The 23,390-nt window shown below is 43.0% G+C and overlaps 1 protein-coding gene across 1 annotated transcript in view; it reads left to right on the plus strand.

Moving 5' to 3' along the window:
- Positions 1-23,390, plus strand: part of TFDP1 (transcription factor Dp-1) — a 1,398,147-nt gene that overhangs the window by 948,690 nt on the left and 426,067 nt on the right. The gene's annotated exons all lie outside the window — the stretch shown is intronic.

A 23,390-nucleotide genomic window follows, 5' to 3' on the forward strand; every position in this document is an offset into this window, starting at 1 on the left:
TTTCGAGCCGGCTGCCTCCTGTGAGTTAAAGTTTTTGTCCTGGAAGACAGCTTTCCTAATAGCCATCATATCAGCCAGACGGGTGTCAGAAATTCAAGCTCTCTCCATCAAACCCCCGTATTTAATTTTTCATAAGGGCAGAGTTTCTCTTAGACCTAATCCGTCCTTTCTTCCCAAAGTAACATCTACTGTTAATCTCAGTCTATTGAGCTGCCAGTGTTCTTCCCTCAATTCTCGAACAAGGCAGAGTTTAGATTTCATTTTATTTATTTTTATTTATTTTACATTTGTTAACCGGGCTAGTCCAACTGGATATATTTCCATTTTCAGTAGAGTCCCGGGGAGAGAAAAAAAAAAAACAAAATAATCTTGTTGATAAAAATAATGAGAGATCAGTAGTTCCAAAGTCATGCAATTTAAGCAAACACAGTATGTAGATAGAATTCTTACAGAAATATAAAGAAAGTATTTAGTTAAATGTAGATAGAGAGCATTTGTCAAGGAGAAATCGGCTAAATATGAACCATAAGATTTTCTTACATTAAGATATGTGAGGTTGTTTACACTATGTTCATAGTTTAATACATCTGCTATTTGCAACAAAAACTTGAGGCAGTTACCACTGCTTAAGGTAAGTGGAGAAAAAAAGGAGAGGGGAGGCAGTATAGGGGCAATGGCACAAGCGAGAGCAGACAAATTAGAAAGGGTAACAGCAAGGGCAAAGCCAATGTGTTTTAAGATGTTGCTTGAGCCTTTTTTAAAGAGCGGGAAGGAGGGAAGTGCAGTTAGATCTGATGGCAACATGTTCCAGTGTTTTCCAGCAGTATTTGAAAACAAGGAATCACCTGCCAAGTTATTAGACTTGCTAATGCTAGCTAGGAGTTTAGTGGAAGAGCATAAGAAATTGAGGTTTGTATAGAGGGTAATAAGGTTAGAGAGTATTGGTGTGGTGTTAGGTTGGTAGAAAATCTTATGAACAAAAGTAAGTTGGGAAAGTAGCAAGATGTTTTGTAGTGCAAGCCAGTCTAGCTGCTGTAGGTTCAGACAATGATGAGTTCTAAAGGGGTTTCCAGTGGCAAATTTGGCAATATTATTATAGGAGTTAGCTAGTTTAGTGAGATTATTTTTCTTTAGGTTAGTAAATATGGGGGAAGCATGGAGAAGAGTGGAGACTAGATGGGAGTGGGCAGTGGTAGTTTTGGCTATAGGGGTTAAGAAGGGTTTTATTTTATACAGGGAGACCAATTTTCTATTTACAATTTTTATTGTGTTGTTTATATGATTGTCAAATGTTAGGTTGTTGTCAATTATGACTCCTAATAGTTTGGTGGTAGTGTCAGGGTTTATAATGGTGCCATTATTTGACTTGATAGAGAAATTGATTGGGGGGGGGGGGGCTTACTGTTAGGTGAGAAGAGTAAGAGCTTGTTTTTTTTTTTGCATTCAAAAGGAGGCAACATTTTAAGAACCATTCCTCGACTAAGTTAAATACGGTCTGTGTTAGGGATTGTAGTTCAGATATGGAGTTGGCATAACATATGAGTGTGAAGTCATCTGCATATTGTATACAGGTAGCTTGAGGGATTTCTAAGTGAAGGTTGTTGATGAACACTGAGAATAGAAGTGGACCAAGAATAGAGCCCTGAGGGACTCCAAGGGAGACTGGCAGGTGGGGAGATAGTTTATTCTCCCAGAGGACTGCTTGTTGCCTATTGTTAAGGTAGGACTTAAACCAGAGAAACAGCCTTAGAGTCAAGAGCAAGGGATTCATGAGTTTTTAGGAGTATGGGGTGGTTGACCATGTCAAAGGCTTTTGACAGATCAATAAAGAGTGCTGATGAGAGGATGTTGTTATTTTGGTTTTTATTGATGGAGTCGGTGAAGGCTAGGAGGACTGTGGGGGTGGTACTATGAAATGGCCTAAAACCATGCTGACAGTTAGCTAGTTATGTTGGATAAAGTGGGTAATTAGTTGCTGGTGAATGCATTTTTCCATAATTTTTTCTAATGGTGATGAGAGAAATAGGCCTATAGTTGGAATAATCGTTGGATTTCCCACCTTTATGTAAAGGGGTAATGTGGGAGATTTTCCAGATATCCAGAACAATTCCTTCATTTATACTTCTTTTTATAATGATGGATACAGGATAAGCAACTGCTTTAGCTGCTTGGATATGCCCAGACAATTACGATTCTATCTACACAGGACCAAACACCTACGAAAATTTGACCAATTGTTTGTTTCCTTTTCAGAAAATAGAGCGGGTTCCCCTATTTCCAATGTTACCATTTCCAGATGGATTTCGAATTGTATTTCCTTTATTTATTCTTCAGCGGGAAAAAAAAATCTACCATTTCCCATCAAGGCTCACTCTACTAGGGCTGTTTCTGCATCTATGGCATACCATGCCAGACTGTCTTTGGATGATATTTGTGCTGCAGCCACATGGGCTTCCCCGCACACCTTTGTTACTCATTGCCAACTGGACGTGGCTTCTAGGGGCCGTGCTTCCTTTGGTTCCACAGTCCTCAGGAGTATCTTCTTTTGAGCCTCCCAGGATAGAGGTGTGCTGGGGACGCTGTCCCACGAGTAAGAATGTAGGCGAGATTGGACTACATAACATCAAGAAGTTATGTACTCACTATAACGTTCGATGTATGTAGTCCATCTCGCCTCACATTCTTACGTACCTCCCACCTGCCCCCCTTCATGGAGGATCTGGAGGTTGGGATTGGTGCTAGAGTACCCTTCAATGGTAGTTTGTTTTTCTTATTCCCCTTGATAGTGTTCTACCTTATTGAATTGTTGTTATGCATGAGGTGTGATTGTTGGATTCGCAGCAAACTAGATCTGGGGTTATGGAGCAGTGCAGCATGGGATACTGGCTTGGCCCAGCCAATGGGAGACTTCAAGCTAGTAAATAAAAGTTGGCCGAGTCGGAGCCAATATTCGGCTCCGAACCCGCGAGTAAGAATGTGAGGCGAGATGGACTACATACATCGAACGTTATGGTGAGTACATAACTTCTTGATTCTTGTCATGTAAGACTGTATTCTTGGTAGCCATACCTTCAGCTAGGCGGGTCTCTGAACTCCAAGAATTATCGATTGGGCCACCTTATTTGGTGTTTCACAAAGATAGGGTCTCCTTAAGAACCAGCCCTTCTTTTGTTCCAAAGGTTGCCTCTGTTGTCAGTATCAACCAATCCATTGAGTTGCCTGTGTTTTTTCCTGAATTCTCCAACAAGGCAGAATTTAAGTTTCATCAGCTAGATGTTCATAGACTATTGCGTTTCTATTTACATAGGATAAAAGATTTCAGGAAATCAGATGAAATGTTTGTCTTGTTTTCAGACATTAGACTTGGGGTTCCTGATTCTAAGGTAATCTTGTCTCGCTGGATCTCCGATTGCATCTCATTTATTTATGCTTCCAATAACAAAGAATTACCCTTTAAAGTGAAGGCTCATTCTACACTATCTGTGGCTACCTCAACTGCGTTTCAGGTTAGGATGTCTATGAATGATTTGTGCTGCAGCAACATGAGCTTCACCTCATACCTTTATTAGTCACTACAAATTAGATCTGGTCTCTAGAGGCAGATCTTCCTTTGATTCCACAGTGCTCAACAGTATTTTTCACTGAGCCACCCAAGATCAAGGTGCTCGGGACGCTGTCCCACGGGTAAGAATGAAGGCGAGATTGGACTACATAACATCAAGAAGTTATGTACTCACAACGTTCGATGTATGTAGTACATCTCGCCTTACATTCTTACTAACCCCTCCCTCCTTCCCCCTCCTGGAGGACCTGGAGGTATAGTCTCTAGGTGTCAGTAGTCCTTTCTGTTGGGGTTGTTCTTCTCCGTGTGTACGTGTGAGAGCTTGCACAAACAAGATCTGGGGAATAGACCTTTTGCATGATGGCATACCTCTTAGCCACGAGCCAGTTGAAGACTTTGAGCTAGAGTATGGCAGAGTCAGAGTGGAGGTTCGGCTCCGAACCCACGGGTAAGAATGTAAGGCGAGATGGACTACATACATCGAATGTTATGGTGAGTACATAACTACTACTACTTTTGAGTCATCGTGATCACAACTTCATTCTTCTGTGCCAAGGAGCTAGTTCCTGTCTACATTGTTGCTCACTCAGGTGTTGAGGTCTATAATTGAAATGTATGTTCACTATGTTTTAGGAATGCTAGGTGTAGTCTGCATTTCTTAATTTCAGAAATTTTGCACGTGTCATATGCAGAGTTATCTTGCATTTATTTTAGATTTCTATGGCTTATTTGCTACTTTAACCTGTCCCAGGAGCATTTTTGAAGCAGACTTTGCTTTCCTTTAAAAATTACCTCCCCTAAAAAAGAACTGGAGTACATTGCTTAATTTTTGGTTGCCCACTAATGGCCATAGTTTGTGATTTGCACTTCACACTGTAGGAGGTATCTGAAATTTTGGGATAGAACTGGCATACAGTGTAAACCAGGTTGTGTGTGCATGTATATAAAAATTGTGTGTGTTTCCCCTTAATAATCTCGAAATACTGAAATATTGAATTGCAGTATCTCGAAATACTGAAATATTGAATTTCAGTATCATGTGGCCATAAAGGTGAAACTTCAAAATAGCGAAAGTGCATAAGTGTGAATTTGACTATCTCGAATCCACACTTATGTATTTATGCTACGTTACGTGAAGTGTTTGGCTGGGATGGTGTCCAGAATTTAAGGTGAGTGAATGTATGTGAGTGTTTTTGTAAGTTATACGTGTGGGTTAGTGTAAGGAGGTGGAAGTATGAGTGTTGGATGTGTTGGTTTTTATGTATGTGTGATGTGTGTGTGGGACTGTAGAATGTCCAGGTGTGTGTTTTTTTTTTTCTGTTTGTGTGATCTCGGAGTTGGTATATATAAGTAGGCAGGGTGTGGGGGGTGCAGCCACCCACATGGGGGGGGGGTGGAGGGATGCTTGCCCCCTGCTTACATGTAGTGTAGGGTTATGTAGTTTCTATGGCATGGGTAGAATGGTGTGTGTTTTATGTGGTGTATGGTGTGTGTATGTTCGTGATTGTGTGTTTCGTGCTTTTGGGTTTCAGGATTGAGTCGTTCGCCTTTATAGTTTCAAGATGCTGAAGTTCGATATTTCAGTATTTCGAAATTATAAAGGGGAACCTTGTGTGTGTGTGTGTGTGTGTGTGTGTGTGTGTGTGTGTGTGTGTATATATATATATATATATATATATATATAAATTTGTATATGTATTATAAATATATATATATATATATATATATAGTGTATGGTTTCACTTCATAATCTCGAATTACTGAAAGCTCGAAATTCAGTAACCCGAGACTATGAAGTCGAACCATTCACAATCCCGAATTACACAATCACGAACATACATACGCCACTTAACATATACACCATTCCACCCACAATGCACAAACCACACAACTCTACACTGCATATAAGCAGGGAGGCAAGCTCCCCCTGCACCCTCCCCATGTGCGGGGGGCTGTGCCCCCCTATATATACCAACACCGAGGTCGCACATAACATAAAAAAAAAACTTACACGCCATCCTCCACTCGCTCGCACACAAATACACGTCACACATACACAAACACCAACAAATCCAACACTCAGTTGCAGCTTCCTACCCTTACCCCCACACACAATGTAAAAAAACACACATAAACACTCACCTGCCATTTCAGGCAGTATAACACTACACGCGACGTATTGAAAATGCTTAAGTGCGGATTCGAGATATTCGAATTCGCTCTTATGCATTTTCGACATTCTGGTTTTCAGCTTCATGGTTGGAGGATAGAGAAATGGTGAGGATGCAGGGAGTAGAGTTGGCAAAGGTGGATGAGTTTAAATACTTGGGATCAACACTTCAGAGTAATGGCGAGTGTGGAAGAGAGATGAAGAAGAGAGTACAGGCAGGGTGGAGTGGGTGCAGAAGAGTGTCAGGAGTGATTTGTGACAGACGAGTACCAGTAAGAGTGAAAGGGAAGGTCTGCAAAAGGGTAGTGAGACCAGCTATGTTATATGGGTTGGAGACAATGGCACTGACAAAAAGGCAGGAGTCAGAGCTGGATGTGGCAGTGTTAAACATGTTAGGATTTCCACTGGGTGTGACGAGGATAGACAGGATTAGGAATAAGTATATTAGAGGGTCAGCCCAGGTTGGACAGTTTAGAGACAAAGCCAGAGAGGGGAGATTGCGTTGGTTTGGACATGTGCTGAAGAGGGATGCTGGGTATATTGGGAAAAGGATGCTAAGGATGAAGCTGCCAAGTAAGAAGAAAAGAGGAAGAACTAAGATAATGTTTATGGATGTGGTTAGAGAGGACATGCAGGTGGTTAGTGTGACAGAGCAAGATGCAGAGGACAGGAAGAAATGGAAACAGGTGATCCACTGTGGCGACCCCTAACTGGGAAAAGCCGAAAGAAGGTCTCTGGTTACTTAATTTCAAGCATTCAGAAATTCAACATGAAGTGAAACCCCACACACACCCACATATATATATATATATATATATATATATATATATATATATATATATATATAAATATATATATATATATATATATATATCTATATATATACATATATATGTATATATGTATATATATATATATATATATATATATATATATATATATATATATGTATATATGTATATATGTATATGTATATATATATATGTATATGTATATATATATATATATATAAATATATATATATATATATGTATATGTAAAATGTGTGTGTATGTGTGTAGATATATACATATACATATACGTATATATACACCTGTGTGTGTATGTGTGTAGATATATACATATACGTATATATACACCTGTGTGTGTGTGTGTATAGGTAGATGTCTAGATACAGTGGATATAAAAAGTTTGCACTCCCCTGTTAGAATGCCATGTTTTTGTTGTATAAAAAAATGAGACCACAATAAATCATTTCAAAACTTTTCCCACCTTTAATGTGACCTATGACCTGTACAGTTCATTTGAAAAACAAACATCTGTTAGGAGAAAAAAAATATAAAAAAAAAAGTGCAATAAGCTGGTTGCACAAGTGTGGACACCCTTAAACTAATACTTTTGTTGAACCACCTTTTGATTTAATTACAACATTCAGTCTTCCTCCTCCAGACAGGTCCCGTTGGTCAAAGTGTATCCCTATCGATGCTATGGTGGTTGCTGCGGCCACCAAAAAAGAACTCGCTCGAGAGTTTCACTGTCCATCCCCTTAACAGGGAGTCTAGGGCTTTGGTCAGATTTGGGAAGTAGCATTACACTTCAGCAACCTTCACTCTGAGGGTGCTGAAATATTTGGAACACATCACCAAGCTTTGGAGGGATTTAATCGGAGATCACTCAGCCTCCCACAGGGTCCACGCCTGAAGAGAAGAGATCCGTCTCCTGTAAACTGGCCACCTCTCACTGTCATATCCAGCACCTCTGAGGCTACTTTCACATGCTGCGGAAGGAACCTGTAGGGCAGCTGGTTCCGGCATGGCTGTTGTACTCCATGCCTTGATGTGGTTGTGCGATTTTTCTGAACCCTTCAAGGCGTCATTCTCCAACGCCCCTTTCGATGGATCAGCCTTGTACGATCTGTGCGTTCGCGACACTCTCTCTTCAGAGTGAGAAAGATAGGAATATGCTTTCTGCCATAGGAATCCACTTCACTACCCCACAAAGATCCTTTTCCCGGAATCAGCGTGATAAGAAGTTGTGGTTCTGGAAGTCCCAGAGCTCTTCCTTCCAGTCTCAGAGAGAGGTTTCCTCCAGAGGCAGAGGGGGAAACAATGGGTGCCACCTTAGAGTAAGGTGGGGTCCCAGAAACCAGGGTTCGCAAGAACCTTTCTCGGAGAAACCCTTTCCACAACCCTGAGGGATTACCCGACTTCTCCACTCTGGAGGCACTTGGGGGCTGTCAATTACTTTGTCCAACAGCCTGGGAAGCCATCACCACAGACCGTTGGGTGTTGACCATCATATCCAGAGGGTACAACATTCCTTTCCTCTCCAACCCCAGATCCAAAAAAAACCCTTCCCGATGTTCAGATCGGAGGGAGGCAGCAGCTGTGGAAATTTCTGGTCTGCCAAGAAAGTCATCCAGCCAGTTTCCCTGGAGCAGTGCAAATCAGGCATCTACAAGTTTCTTTTTGGTGTCAAAAAAGACACGAGACTTGGGATCTATACTGGACCTCACCGTTTTGAACAAATCCATTACCAAAACAAAGTTCCAGATGGTCACTGTTCAATCCATTTTCCCCATGTTATTGAAGAACGACTGGATGTGCTCCATAGACCTCCAGGATGTGTACTACCATATAAAGCTGGACAGGCGCTCCAGGAGGTTTCTCCGCTTCCGTTTGAGAGCCATTCACTTCCAGTGCCAAGTACTCCCCTTTGGTCTCATACAGCCCCCCCCCCCCAGGCTGTTCACCAAATACATGGCAGTAGTGGTAGCCCATCTCAGACTGCAGGGTTTCCAAGTATTCCCGTACCTGGGCAACTGGCTCATAGCTGCATCCACCAGACATAGACTATTGCTAGCCTGGAATTGCATCTTCCAACTAGCTTAGTACTTGGAAATGCTTGTCAACTTGAAAAAGTCACATGTCCTACTAGTACAAGTCCTAGACTTTATAGGCGCATGTCTCAACACTGTACAATTCAAGGCCTTTCTTCTTCCCCAGTGAATCCTGTCGTTACAGCTTCATATCAGACAAATTCTGCGCATTCTGCACCCCTCTGGCAGACCTGGTCCTTCGAGCTCTGGGGTCCATGGCTGCAACCAGTACTATTATTCCCACAGCCCATCTTCACATGAGTACTTTAGTGCACCTTGGCAGTGCAGTGGTCGCTCTTGGATCTTCCTCTCTCTCGTCCAGTACGATTGTCAAGGCTCTCCAAACTTTCTCTAATGTGGAGACTTCAGAATTTTCTGGATGGTCGTCATTTCTCATCTCCTACACCCTCAGCCATGGTGACCATGGATGCTTCCCAGTTGGGGTGGGGGGAGTCATTACCTGGAATGTGGTCAGCCCTGTAGACCAGTTTGCATATAAATGTCTTGGAGATGAGAGCAGTGGTTCTGGCATTGCAAGCACTTCAGGTCTCTCTCCTGACCAGGACTATTGCTGTCCAGACAGACAATATGTCGGTAATCTGGTATGTAAGCAAACAAGGGGGAACCAGCTCCTACCCCCTATGTCAAGAAGCCATGAGATTGTGGGAATGGGTGATCTCCTCCAACCAACCATTTTCTTGTTGGGACGCACATTCTGGGAAGTCCCACGTTCTAACCGACAGGCTTAGACAAACCCTGCTGATGCCTCACGAGTGTTCTCTCAACCCACCAGTGGCGAGCATGATCTTCCAGAATTGGAGTCATCCATGCTGTGATCTCTTCATCTCTCCTTCCAACACAAACTGCAGCAAGTTCTTTTCTCTAACTCCTCTACCAGAGGAATCCCCAAGAGACGCTCTGTTTCACACTTGGGCCCCCTGGTCTTCTGTATGCATTCCCTCCCTTGCCGCCTCTTCCAAAATTCCTTCAGAAAGCCAGGAGGCTGAAGTGCAAGGTCATCCTCATTGCCCCATTCTGGCCCCGACAATTCTGGATGTTCTTGTTTCACTGTTGCAGTCATCACATTTGGGTTATCTGCCTGCAGGTAGACCTCAGTCGGCCTGAATACCAAGAGTCTTTGGATTTCTACAACGGATGCTGTCTCTTCCATGACATCAGGTCGTCAGGGGTATAAAACATGCAGCAGACGCCATTACATCAGTCTTTCTTGCCGTGCTGTGCCCGAAGCAGAAGCAGTTCGCAAGTGCTGGTCGGCCGTCACCTGAAATTTTCATTTTCGAATTTCAGACCCGAAGTCTTCAAAAAAGGTAATACCCCGTTGGGGATCCTTTTTCTTGTTCCAACCGATGTCAGTAAAAGTTAACAATTGTCTTGCCTGTGGAAAGCAAATACCTCAGAGATTTTCATTCTTACTGCATCCCCCATTTAGGCCCAGACCACTATGTCCCTTGCTGTCGGTTTTGTGCCTTGTTCAACCCCCGAACTATTCGTCGTTTGGCTATTTTTGCAGCCAATTACTTTCGTACTCTATCTCAGTAGTCTGAAATGGCTTCGTTAAGCCATCCAACTACTGATCTTCCGAAAAAACATAAGGATAAAGACAGACCACATAGGTCCAAAACTGCCAGTGACACTTCCGTTAAGCTAGTCGCCAGTCCGCCGATACTCAGTGAGGCGCTTTCACAGCCCCTGATACCAGCTACTTCAGATTTGCAGGCCTCTAATGAGACGCATTCTGAGTCCGGTATGCCGCGAGATGCTTCTTCGACTATGGAACCTGCGGATGTCTCTACCTTGGATGGGTCGGGAGCCGCTGTGCAGGCACCGGCTTCTGAGGGTGTATTCAGGCCTACAGACATTCATATTAAACCGACACCATTGTTTCCATCCAGAAGTTCCGAATTCCTCAGGCCAACAACTCGCACTACGCCTAGAAAACAGACGACCAAACCGCATGCTCAGGCCCATATGCCTCAAAAACAAATGCTTAGAATGGCTGAAGACTTTATTACCTTAATTAGGGGAAGCCAGCCTTCCCCCCTCTGAGACCTAGAACTGAATGTCTTTCTGATTCTTCTGATCAGAATCTGAGATTTCTGCTCCTTCTGATTACCAGGATTTGTTCTTATCTACTTATGAAGATTCTGATGCAGAGGATTCCATTCCCTCTGCCTCCCCTCCAGGTCTTTCTTTTGGTGAAACTTTGCATACTCATAGGGAGCATTTCCACTGGGAAAGCCAGGATTACTCTGATAAAGAGACTTAGGGCGTTCTTACTCCTGCCTTGACACAGGCCTTTAGCTATCCCTCCTGTTGTAGACATTGTAGATGATGCTTTCTTGGAATCTAGCCTTACCCCAGACACTACCTCCAGCTCCCAGAAAACCTGACCGGTACTACAGAGTACCTGCCTCTCTCAAGTTCCTCTTCAAGAATCCTCCTGCGGATCCAGAGACCATTTCCCAAGGGCCAAAAGGCATTAAGGCCACTGCTGCCAAAAATAGGTTCATAGGTACATACTAGGCTATCTGCCCGAGGGCATTTATAAGCTTAGCCAGAGAGTGTTGGCTTTCGCCGCTCCATTGATTAATTAACTGATCTTCTGTCAAGCAGAGCCAGTGAAGTGATCCCAGGGGTGTATTCTCTGTTACCCATCCACTCGTCAAGGTTTCTCTTGGAGTGTTAGTGTGGGGCTCTGCCTAATGTAGTTTGGAATGTTGTTCCAAAGCATGGGGAGTCTCTGTGACAGGAATCTATCCCTCCAGCATGTTCTATTTATTGTTGTGGCAAGGTTTAGGAAGGAACTTGGTTAGCCATAGTCCTCCTGTGTTTGCCTGTACTTCTAAGAAGTATATGCCGAACAGTAGGGGTCCCAGGACCAAGCCTTGCTGGACACCACTTGTGACTGGTTTAGAGTCGGACCTGAAGCCCGCTATTCTTACCGTGTGAGTTCTGTCTGTAAGCCAGTTGGCAACCCATCTCATGACATAGGGGTTTATGTTCAGGCTGGTGAGTTTTTCTGTAATACCCAAGTGGGGAATGGTGTCGAAAGCCTTGGCGAGGTCAAGGTAGGCTGTGTGAACAGCCTTTCCCTCGCCTATGGCCTTGGTGACTGTCTCGAAGAAGTCAACCAGGTCTAGTATGCATGATATGCCCTTAAAGCCGAACTGGGTCGGGTCAAGTGTTTGGAGATTCCCAATGTCTTTAATGATTTCCATGGTGATGCACTCCATAGCTTTGCAGACCAGGCTAGTCAGGCTTGTGGGGCGATAGTTACCAGGGTCAGTTGTGGCCCCTCCTTTCTGGAGTGGAATAACAGTTGCTGTGCGTCATTCTATGGGCACGTAGCCTTTGGAGAGGCTGAGGTTGAACAGCGTGTTTAGGTGGAGGATTAGTTCGTGCAAGACGCAGCCTGGGACACCATCTGGCCCCATTGACGCTGTCTTTTTGGCTTTTGAAAGGGATATTTTCACCTGTATGTCTATGATTTCCGGGACATTACACTTTTCCGGTATTGTTGTATGCTGTTTTGTGGGTGAAGTTTGCCCTGAATCTATCTGCCAGGATGTTGGCAATATCAGTAGGTTCAGTATATTTTGTGCTATTTTGCACTAGTTCAGTGCATATCTGCGAGTTGCCACTTAGATTCTTAACATAGCTAAAGAAGGCTTTGTGGTTATCTTTTGAATCCATGGCTATTTTTCTTTCGAAGTTAGCCTTGGATGATTTTGTGTGGGACCTTAGTTTTTTACTGATACTGATCAGGGATGTCTTTCCTACCCCTTCTGATAGAGATTCTAGAGCCTTAGACAGATGGGGTAAGAAGGTATACACTTCTGCTACTTTGGCTATTAGGGCTTTAAATTGCCAGTTTCATATGTTAAAGTATCAGCAGCATATTATGGTTCACAGGTTCATAGGTTCATACTAGGCTATCTGCCCTAGGCCATTTATAAGCCTAGCCAGAGTATGTTTGGCTTTCGCCACCCATTTTAAATTAATTTTTTATGCCCTTTTTCGAGGTTAGTATACTGTGCCTCTGTCTAACAGTGATACCCGGGGTAAACCTACGATCTCCCATCCACTCATCAAGATTCCTCTTTAAGAGAGTCAGAGGGACTCTGCCTAACCTGGACTGGGATTTTATTCCAGAGTGAAGGGAGCCTCTGGGTTATGAATCTGTCCCTCCAGCATGCCCTATTTATTTCAGTGCTGAGGTTCAAGTCTCTCGAGCGTGTAGCTCGATGGGATTTGGATTTTTTGAGGTGCAGCATGTCCCTTAATTCCGGGTTGGACATGGCTTTATACGTCAGGCACAGGTCGCCTCTGAGCAGGCGGTACGCCACTGAGTAGAGCTGGAGTTTCTTTAACCAGGCAGCATATGGCATCTGTTTGAGCCCTTTGATCCTCTTGGTGAGGTACTTTTGGGGTCTTTCCAGTTGCTGCAGGTGTTTGGTAAGGTACATCCCAAAAGGGGCATTGTACTCGATTATGGGCCTGATGAGGGATGAGTAAAGAGGCACAATGACCTCCCCTAATCTAGATGTGAATCTCTTCATGATTAGGTGGGCTATATAAAATGTTTTTCTAACCACTTTGGCCACGTGGTTGTCAAATGAGAGATTGCTATCAACTTGGGTCCCCAGGTCCCTAATTACTACTTCTGTACTTAATGGATTACCACCTATGTGGTAATTTGTGGGCAATTTGTTTTTGCCAGACGGGATGACTATACACTTTTTGGCGTTTAGCTTGAGGCCATGGCTCTGGCACCAGTTGTCCGTTTCTATGAGGCCCTTTTGGAGAATGCTTGTGTCGGCCGGAGAGTCGATTATGGCGCCCAGTTTGTAGTCATCTGCGAACTTGGTCAGCCACAGTCCTTCTGTGGTTGCTGGTGCAAGGAGTCCGTTCCTTTTTTCGTTTTTTGCTTGTGTTGAGACGGATCCTAGCGCCCGACAGGCTGCTCACCGTGACCTTCTCCTTGTTCAGCCTGGTGAGCGGTACGTCAGTGTGCCTGACGATAGAGTCACCTATTACAAGTGTATCAGGTGTGTTGTTTAGCCTTAAGGGCTGTGACTGTTTGGCACACTGGCTTTGTGAGATATGTGTTGCACGTGTTTTGTTTTGGGGTAGCGGTTGCTTGGGTGTCTGCTTTGGAGTTCTCTGCTGCTTAGGCAGATCTTTATTTAGAGCCTCTGAGTATGTTTTTGTGTGATTATGTGTTTGGTTTGCTGTCGTGGTAGGTCTATGTGAGACTGGAATTGTAGTGAGTGTGGTTTCCTTCTCCTCCTGACTGGTTATGCCAGTACTGAGTTGAGAGAGCTTAGCCTCCAGTTTGGCTATATGGTTGCATCTCTCACATGTGTTGGAATTTGTTGGGAGGAGGAGAGGGTTGTCTGTGTACATGAGGCAGTTGTAACATTGCCTCAAGATTTCCAGATTCACCAGCTGGACCGGAGAGGAGATTGACAACTGACCTTTGGACATGCTAGAGTAATATTGGGAATTCCTTTATAATTGAAAACAAGGGCCAGTGGGGTGTGAGGGTGTAGTGCTTTTAATTTTTAGTGCTGACTTATATAATTGCTTTAGTGAGCAAGTGCCAGGTAACTTAAGTGCAATGTGTTACAGGTAACTTAAATGAAAAAACGACAAACAGTAACTTTCAAGTGAAACAAGGAAATAAGTACAGTAAGCAATGCAGATATCACTAGGGATCCACAGAAGCGCTGAGAAGCCGCGTTTTAGGTGGAATTAGTGTTCCAGGGAAATAACAAGCAAACAAATAACAAGCAAACAAACAACAAGCATACAAACAAAGCTAGATTCAGCAGGGGACTATTTAAGCAGAAAATTGTTGATTCCTGACTGTGCTGAACACAATTACAAGATTTAATGCATTCTGCAGAACAAGTTGGTAAACATACTTTGCAGTGTGGTTCTGACGCTGTAGAAGCATCTTGCAGGGCTGATGTCACTGGGTCTGTACTTAGAAGGCACACTTGGCTTAAGGAACAAAACTTGTCAGATCATGTTAAAGCTAAATTACTGGATGCACCCTTAAACCAAGACCGCCTTTTTGGCAACAAAGCAGAAGTCCTCAAAAGGATGGAGGAAAAAGCTAAATCTATGCAAACTGTTAAAGATTTCCTACAAGTACAGCCTCCCAGATTTTTATTTTACATTTGTTGACCAGGCTAGTCTAGCTGGAGATATTTCCATTTTCAGTAGAGGCCCGGGGAGAAAAGCTCCACAGAAGTAAATACATGAAAGAAAACCAGCACAAGTAAAAAAAAATAAAAATTAGTAAAAAATTAGTAAAAAACTAAATAACTCTACAATTTAAAATTATTACTACATGAATTAAATACTACCAAACACAGTAACAGTTCAAAATAGTATTACACAAAGATAAAAATACTTGTCTGAGAAAGATAACAAGGATAGGAGGTAAGAAAAAGAAGACAAAGTAGAGTACTAGGAATAAGGGAAGTTAATAAGGGATTAGTTTTGGAAAAGAGAACAAGTTAAGACAGTTAACAGGCAAAGAAGCATTAGGAAGATGAAGAAGGAAGAGAAAAAGAAAGCCAAGCGGAGGATAGTGTCACACAAGGAGTAAGAGGTGGTTTTAAAGTTGAGTAGTACAAGTGGAAAGCTAATCAGGTTTACTACAGGAAGAAAGCCAGTGATTTTGGAAGTACAGTTTAATATTTTGTTTGAAGAGAGGCAATGATGTAATCATTGTTATGTTGCTAAGTAACAAATTCCATTTTGTACCTACTGAATTGGTGAATAGGGAGTCACCAGCAGTGTTATTTGATTTTATATAACTAGCCAAGAGTTTACTAGAAGAGCGGAGGCAGTTAAGATTGTTATAGGGGATTAAGAGTTGTGAAAGTATAGGGGTGTTATTTGGTTGGTACAGTATTTTATGGGCAATAGTGAGTTGAGGGATTGCAAGATAGTTCTGAAACTCTAGCCAGCCTAGTAGTTTCAAGTTAAGATAGTGATGGGTTCTGTAGGGGTTACCGGTAGCGAAGCGGGCAATGTTATTATAGCAGGTTGCCAGTTTGTTGAGGTTGGTTTTCTTGAGGTTGGTAAAGATGGGTGAAGCATAAAGGAGAGTAGATATAAGATGGGAGTGAGCAATCCTAGTTCTAGTTGATGGCATAAGAAATGGTCTAATTCGATATAAGGATCCTATTTTTCTGTTGACTAATTTTATGGTGGTGTTAATGTGTTGGTTGAAAGAGATTATTGTCAATGGTAATTCCTAAAAGTTTAGTTGTAGATTCAGGTGAGATGACAGTGGCACTGTTAGAAGAGATGGTGAAGTTTAAGGGGGAGGTCCTGGAAGTGGGGGTGAAGAGGAGAAGTTTAGTTTTTTTAGCATTTAGTAAGAGGGACCGACTGGAGAACCATGTTTCTACAGTATTAAAGATTTTTTGAGTAAGAGAGACAAGTTCTGGGGTGGATGATGCTGAGCAGATGAGCGTAGAATCATCAGCATATTGAATGCAGTTTGCTTGAGGGATTATTGTTTTAAGATCATTAATGAAGAGGGAAAAGAGAAGTGGGCCAAGAATAGAGCCTTGTGGAACTCCGATAGAAACAGGCAATAGAGAAGAAATGTAGTTATTCCAAAGAACTGCTTGTTTTCTGTTTGTAAGATAGGAACTAAACCATTTAATGGCTGGGATATCAAAAGGGGGGGATTCAAGAGTAGTAATTAATAAAGAGTGGTTGACCATATCGAATGCTTTAGAGAGGTCAATGAAGAGAGCAGAAGAGAGTAGGTTATTGTTACGGTTCTGATTGATAGTGTCTACAAAGGAGAGCAAGGCAGTAGTAGTACTGTGATGCGGTCTAAAGCCATGTTGACAGTTTGCTATTATGTTGTGAAGAGAGAGATATTGTACAAGTTGATGATGTATACATTTCTCCATAATTTTAGACAAAGGTGAGAGGAGAGCAATAGGTCTGTAGTTACAGTAGTCTATGGAGTTTCCACCTTTATGAAGTGGGATAATATGAGACACCTTCCAGATATCTGGGATGGTTCCTTCTTTGATTGTCCTATTTATGAGAGTAGATATAGGGTATGCGATAACCTTGGCAGCCTTTTGAAGAAAAAGTGAATGGAGCTTATCAGCAGAGGGGGTACATGGTTTTAGTTTGAGAAGGAGTCTGTATATGTAAGATGTAGAGATAGGTTGTAGAGAGAAGTTAAAAGAAGAGTTTGTTAGGTTACTTGGTGGGTAGAAGTTGTTGGCATTAAGTTGTTTAGCTAGAGCTTGTATAGTTTCAGTGAAGAAAGAGTTAAAAGCATCTGCAGTTTGTTGAGGGGTATCAGGGTCAGCATTAAGTGGGGAAGGTGTTTTGGAAGTTCTATTGACTGAAGACCAGAAAAGTTTAGAATTGTTAAGATGAGTTTGTTGTAGTTCACAGTAGAATTTTTTTTTTATCAGTTATTATTGCCTTTTTAGTTAGATTTCTAAGCTGGTGGAAGTGAAGAAGATCAGGGTTATTTCTATGGGATCTCCATGTGGCCCAGACTTTATTTCTAGTGAGAATAAGTTTTTTGGTTTCATGGGAGAGCCAAGGGGCTGTATTAGATTTCGTTCTAATAATACGTTCAGGAGCATGTATGTCAAGAATGGATAAAAAAAGTTGTGTTAAAGTATAATACTGCATTTTCAAGAGGAAGTGTTTTTAAGGGGTTCCAGTTACATGCACCAAGTTTAGTCTGAAACAGGTCTAAATTAAAATGTTTGATAGTGCGTGTTTTTCTTATAATTGGGGGATTTAGACAATCAGCCTTTTCCCTTGTTATGAAAGTTAAGGAGTGATCACTGACATCATCTGGCAAGGTTCCTACTTTGTAAGTATTTTTGACTTTGTTTATAAGTATCCAGTCTAAAATGCTCTCTCTATTACTATGTTTGTTGAGCCTAGTAGTTGAGGTAATGGTTTGGGTAAAACCATGAAGGTTGATATGAGATGAAGGATTTTCAGCATTAATGCTATTCCAGGCTATGTTCAGGTCACCTAGTATAATGGTTTCTTGGGGGTAAGTAGAAGATACCCAACTAAGATAATTTTCTAGGATAGGTATATTGTTACCAGGTGGCAGGTACATACCGATGATATAAAGGGATTTTTTGGAATTTAATTGGAGTTTAGTAATGATGGCTTCTACCTTGCTATCTTGGGTTGGAGAGGCTGGTAGGGTAGTGATATTCAGATGATTTTTAAAAAGAATTGCAACTCCACCACCTTTGTGGTAGGGACGGTCGAGTCTTACTATATTGTAGCCTTGGGGAATAATTTCAGTATCTTTAGTGATAGGTTTTAGCCAGGTCTCTGAGAGGCAGAGAATATCAAATGTGTGTGAAGGAGGGCATGCAGGTAGGGTACTTTGTTGTTTATGCTTTGAGTGTTAAGATGTCCTATTAGGAAGGTGTTACTGAGTTTGGGTATAGACAATAGGGGAGAAGGGAAAGTAGGACCAGGGTTGGGGTGGATGTCTCCATCTTGTAGGGTAGGACTATTAGGTTTGATTATGAGGTTACATTTTAGAAGGGTTAGTATTTTAGTTTTGTTATCAGAAGGCAAGACATAGTTGAGATGTGTGAGTCTGTGGAATTTAGGTAGTTGATAGTTAGGGGTAGAAGAAATATATAGATATGAATTAAGTGGATTGAGAAATGTAGTGTGTTTGTGTGGATGGAAAGGCTGGATATAAAGTGATTTCTCATAGAAGGACAGGAGGTAAACTGAGCATAGGGTGGATAAAAGTAGTATTGAGAGTAAAAGCTGGGTTGGCAGGTAGGGAGCCATAGTAAGAGGAGTAAAAGTATTAGAGATGGGCGAGAAAAAGTATGAGAGGAGGAAGTAGAAAGGGGGTATTCTACTGTTAAGTAAAATAGAGAAACATATAAAGGATAAGAAAAGAGGGAGTGTGTGGTGGTGAAAGGGTGTGTGTGGGGGTGGGAGGAAGGCAGAGCAGGAAGGAGAAGGATTGGAAGGTAGGGATAGGGAGTGTGTCCAGGGAGCTATAAGGTTAGGACCCCTGGGGGTGGGTGGGAATTGGGGGTAGGGAGGGGAGCGGAGTGAGCCCGTAGGGCGAACGGAGCGGGTGGAAACCACAGAGGAGAGAAAGGAGAGGAAACAATCAGAGAGAATAGCATAGGATAGGATAGGAATCACAGGATAGGAATCACAGATTCAGTAAGCATTGACCTTCAAAGAACTGGTCCATTCCAGTCCCTTCCAGGCCTTCTCAGTCCAAACCCAGGAACAGCAGACCACCTACGCTATAGTTTCAGGCTACACACAGATCTAAGCAGTAGGGGGGGGCTCCCACTTCCAAAGCAGGGAGTAGTAAGCCACTCCCCTGCGATAAAAGGGCACAGTGACTTAACCTTTCCAAGTCCTGCTCAACTACCTGCTCCCTTAGGAGGAAAACTCGCCCTGCATGCAAAAAACTGGGAGCTCATTACTCAGGACAAATAGGTTTTGAACATAGTTTCCCAAGGATAGAAATTCCACTTCCACACACTACCAACCCAAATGGCTAACCAGACCTACCTCCAAATCAATGGGCAGAGGCCCAACAGCAGGTTCTTTCTCTTCTCAATATCAAGGCTATTCAACCTGTTTCAGCAGATCAGAGGGGACAAGGTTTTTATTAAAGACTTTTTCTGGTACCAGAAAAGACAACTCCTGGCGCACTCTATTCTCAACACCTTTCTGGTAGTTCCAAAATTCAGAATGCTAACTCTTCAACAGCTTCTTCCCATGCTAGCCAAGGATGCCTGGCTTGCAACCCTAGACTTAAAGGAATTTTGCCTGCATATCCCAATAAGGGAATCTTGCAGGAAATGCCTACACTTCAGGGCAGTCTACATGCACCATCAGTTCTCTGCACTTCCCTTTGGCTTATCAACTGCGCCCAGGGTATTCACAAAGTGCCTAGCTCCAGTCATTGCATTTTGCAGGCAAAGAAATATTCAAATATACCCATACCTGGACGATTGTCTAATTCAGGCAGAAAGCCAGGACATGCTACTAAATCATCTGCCATTTGTAAAGAAACTTCTAACCTCACTGGGGTACACCATCAACGAAAAGAAATCTCATCTAGTACCCTGCCAACAGGTTGTATTCCTGGGCGCAAGCTTGAGCACAACTTCCCAGATGGCATTCTTCACTCTGGAGAAACAAGTTTATTTGACAACCTACTTCAAACTATTGGCCACCAAACCCCAGCTATCTGCAAGGAAAATACTGCAAGCCCTGGGGCTCATGGCCCCTTGCATTGTACTAATTCCATATGCAAGACTGCATATGAGGAAACTCCAATGGTATCTAAAAAGGCTATGGTGTCAACATTCTCAGGACCTGTAAACAATGATTTCTATCATTCCTTGTATGAAGATAGAGTTCCTTTGGTGTGCAGAGGCCTGCTACCACAACAAGGGACTCCCTTTCACTCTACCCTCTGCCGCCCAAACCCTAACAGATGCATCAGACTATGCATGGGGGGCTCACATGGCAGGGCAGTGCATTCAGGGCAAATGAAACCCGAGACAGATGCACCTGCATATCAATAAAAAAAAAAGTTAGCTGTACAGAATGCTCTAACAGCCTTCAAAGACCATATTCTTCCAGGACAACAATTAGTAAAGACAGACACCACAGTTATGTGGTACATAAACAAGCAGGGGGGGAACCCACTTGTACCCTCTCTGCATACTAGCCATGGCTCTGGGGAACACAGCCTTGAGCTACCAAGTACACCTACAAGCTCAATTCTTGCCAGGCAAACTAAATTCACTGGCAGACGACTTAAACAGAAATCTCATGGATCCACACGAATGGAAACTAGAACCAAAATATTCAACCTCTTGAACAAATGGAGACTCCAGAGAAGGACCTGTTTGCCTCCCCTCAGAATTAGCAATTGAACAAATTCTGCACAAGAACTCCCAACAGTCAAAGAAAGGAAAGTGGATGCCCTGTCCTTTACCTGGGAAAGCCTCTCTGTTTATGCCTTTCCCCCTCTGCCTCTCCTCTCGAAAGTTCTACTAAAGATCAAACAGGACAAGCCAAGGACAATACTGATTGCACCAGACTGGCCACGTCAGCACTGGTACCCCCTCTTGTGCAGTATGACACTGCTGCAACCATGGCACCTGCCTCAGACCGCTTCCCTGCTGTCCCAGCAGGCAGGCCAGATTCTGCACCCTCAGCTTCAAACCCTAAACCTTGCAGCCTGGCTAATTTCCTGAGCTCTCCTCTAGCATCCCTCAGTAAGCAGGTGCTGGATGTCATTCTAGAGGGGTAAGGAGGCCTAGTACTAGAAAATCCTATGCTGAAAAGTGGAAAAGATACTGTTCTTGGAGCCAGTCTCAGGGGATGGGCACAACGGTGCCCAGCTTACCTCATATTCTACAGTACTTAACAGAAGTGCTCCACAAGGGCCTGTCCTTCTCGTCAATTAAAATTCATGCCTCTGCCATTTCAGTGCATTGTAGTACTGAGCACACCCCTCTTCTCTCACTCCTTGCTAAAACAATTCCTTAGAGGGGCCAAAATTTTAAGACCCCCCAGAACAGCTCCCACTCCAGCCTTGGGACCTTAACTTTGTGTTGGAAAAGCTCACTCTTCCCCACTTTGAGCCAACTGCAATGGCAGAGTTGAAATTCCTTTTTTGGAAAACAGCCTTCCTTCTAGCCATCACTTAAGCAAGAAGAATGTCTGAATTACAGGCCCTCATGGCAGTGGAACCCTTCATTATCTTCCATGCGGACAGGGTTTCCCTCAGGACTAATCCTTCATTTATGCCCAAGGTGGTGTCTAATGTGGCCCTAAACCAGTCCACTAATTTTCCTACTTTTTTCCCTAATCCACAAAACAAAGGGGAACGAGTACTGCACTCTCTTGACGTGCACAGACAACTTAGATTTTATTTGGACAGGACTAAGCCTCTCAGAAAATCTGAACAGCTGCTAGTTGGCTTTCGCTGCAGGGGCAGAGGGGAAGGCCAATTCAAAGCAAACCATCTCCAAATGGGTAGCCCATTGCATTCATTTCTGCTACAAGCACCATGGAAAACCTACCCCACAGGGGAGAAGATCACATTCCACCAGGGCTGCATCTACCTCTGCGGCTTTTCTCAGAGGAGTCCCTACCAGGGACATCCTAGAAGCTGCTACCTGGTGCTCTGTACATACTTCACCAAGCATTACCACATGCCTATCTTCTCTAAATCCAGAGCTGGATTTGCCACTGCAGTCTTGCAGGGCTTAATAGCTGGCCCTAATGCTCTTTAACTTCCTCCTCCCTTCCTTAGCTTTGGGAATCAACCCAAATGTGATGGCTGCAAAAGTGAAACACGTAGAACATAGTACATTTGTGTACACTTAACATAAATGTAGATGTTAGAGTGTACTCACTGTTGCAGTCCTGGTTACCCTCCCTCCGGCCCCCTGATTTCTCTTGGCTCTACCTTTCCTTCTTGTTTGGTATATTTATTTTTTCTGGTGTATTTGCTTTTTGATGGGGGTGTACCATGTCATATAATTGCTTCCTACTGTGGGGGCACCTGACATCTGGGGCAAGAAAAACTGATGTAATGGCGTCAGCTGCATGTTTTATACCCCTGACGACCTGACGTCATGGAAGAAAAGAGAGCATCCGATGCAAAAATCCGAAGACTCTGGTATTCAGGCTGGCTGAGGGCTACCTGCAGGCAGATAACCCAAATGTGATGACTGCAACAGTAAATACACTCTTAACATCTACATTTATGGTAAGTGTACATAGCTGTAGTTTTCCTATGCTATGGTCTCATCTGTTGTGTTCTCCCTGGACTCTGCATCCATCTCAGTATCTTCTTTCACACCCATCTGGTCGTACTCACCCGGTCATTGTCTGTCAGCTTGGCTGATCCACTTCCAGTGATGGCTAGAGTTCCTGGGATGTCATCCTCTGTTAAGAATATTTTAGCAGCCCACAAAGCTTCCACTAGGAAAATCTATGGTAGTAAGTGGAGGACATATTCTGTCTGGGCTGCTCCTATTCCTTTTATGTTGGATTTTCTTTCTAATCTTTTTCACAAAGGTTCCCGTTTGTCTGCCATCAAAGTGCAACAAGCAGCCATTTCCAAGTACCATGTTGGTTTTAATGCCTCTTCTTTGGCTTCTTCAAAACTTTGCAAAATATTTCTCAAGGGTACTTTCCTTCTCCGTTCTCATGTTAAAGAAGTCATTCCCCCTTGGGATCTCACTTTAGTTCTTCAGGCCTTAACATCTACTCCCATTGAGCCAGCTGCCAAAGTGGAGTAGATGTTAAGTGGATCTACAGTTCTTATCTTGTTAAACTGCATTTCTTGTAGCTATTACCTTGGTAAAGAGAGTGTCAGAACTTCAAGGGCTATGCATCAAGCCCCAGTACCTTATTTTTCATCAAGACAGTTACCCTCTGCACTAATCTGTCATTTTTCCCAAAAGTTGCTTCAGAGGGCAACAGCAATCAAGAGCTCCACTTACTGTTTTTTTCCCCCAACTTCCAAAACAAAGGAGAGTACCGACTCCATTCTCTGGATGTACATAGCTGAGATTTTATCTAGATAGAACCAAATCCTTTCATGAGTCAGATCAGTTATTTGTCTCTTTTTCAAAGTCCAGATTTTGAAGACCAGTATCAAAAGTGACAATTTCTAATTGGATTTCCAAGTGTATTCACTTGATTTA

The sequence above is a fragment of the Protopterus annectens genome, chromosome 5.part0 (assembly GCF_019279795.1).
Source record: "Protopterus annectens isolate FY-2018-M chromosome 5.part0, PAN1.0, whole genome shotgun sequence".
Lineage (NCBI taxonomy): Eukaryota > Metazoa > Chordata > Ceratodontiformes > Protopteridae > Protopterus > Protopterus annectens.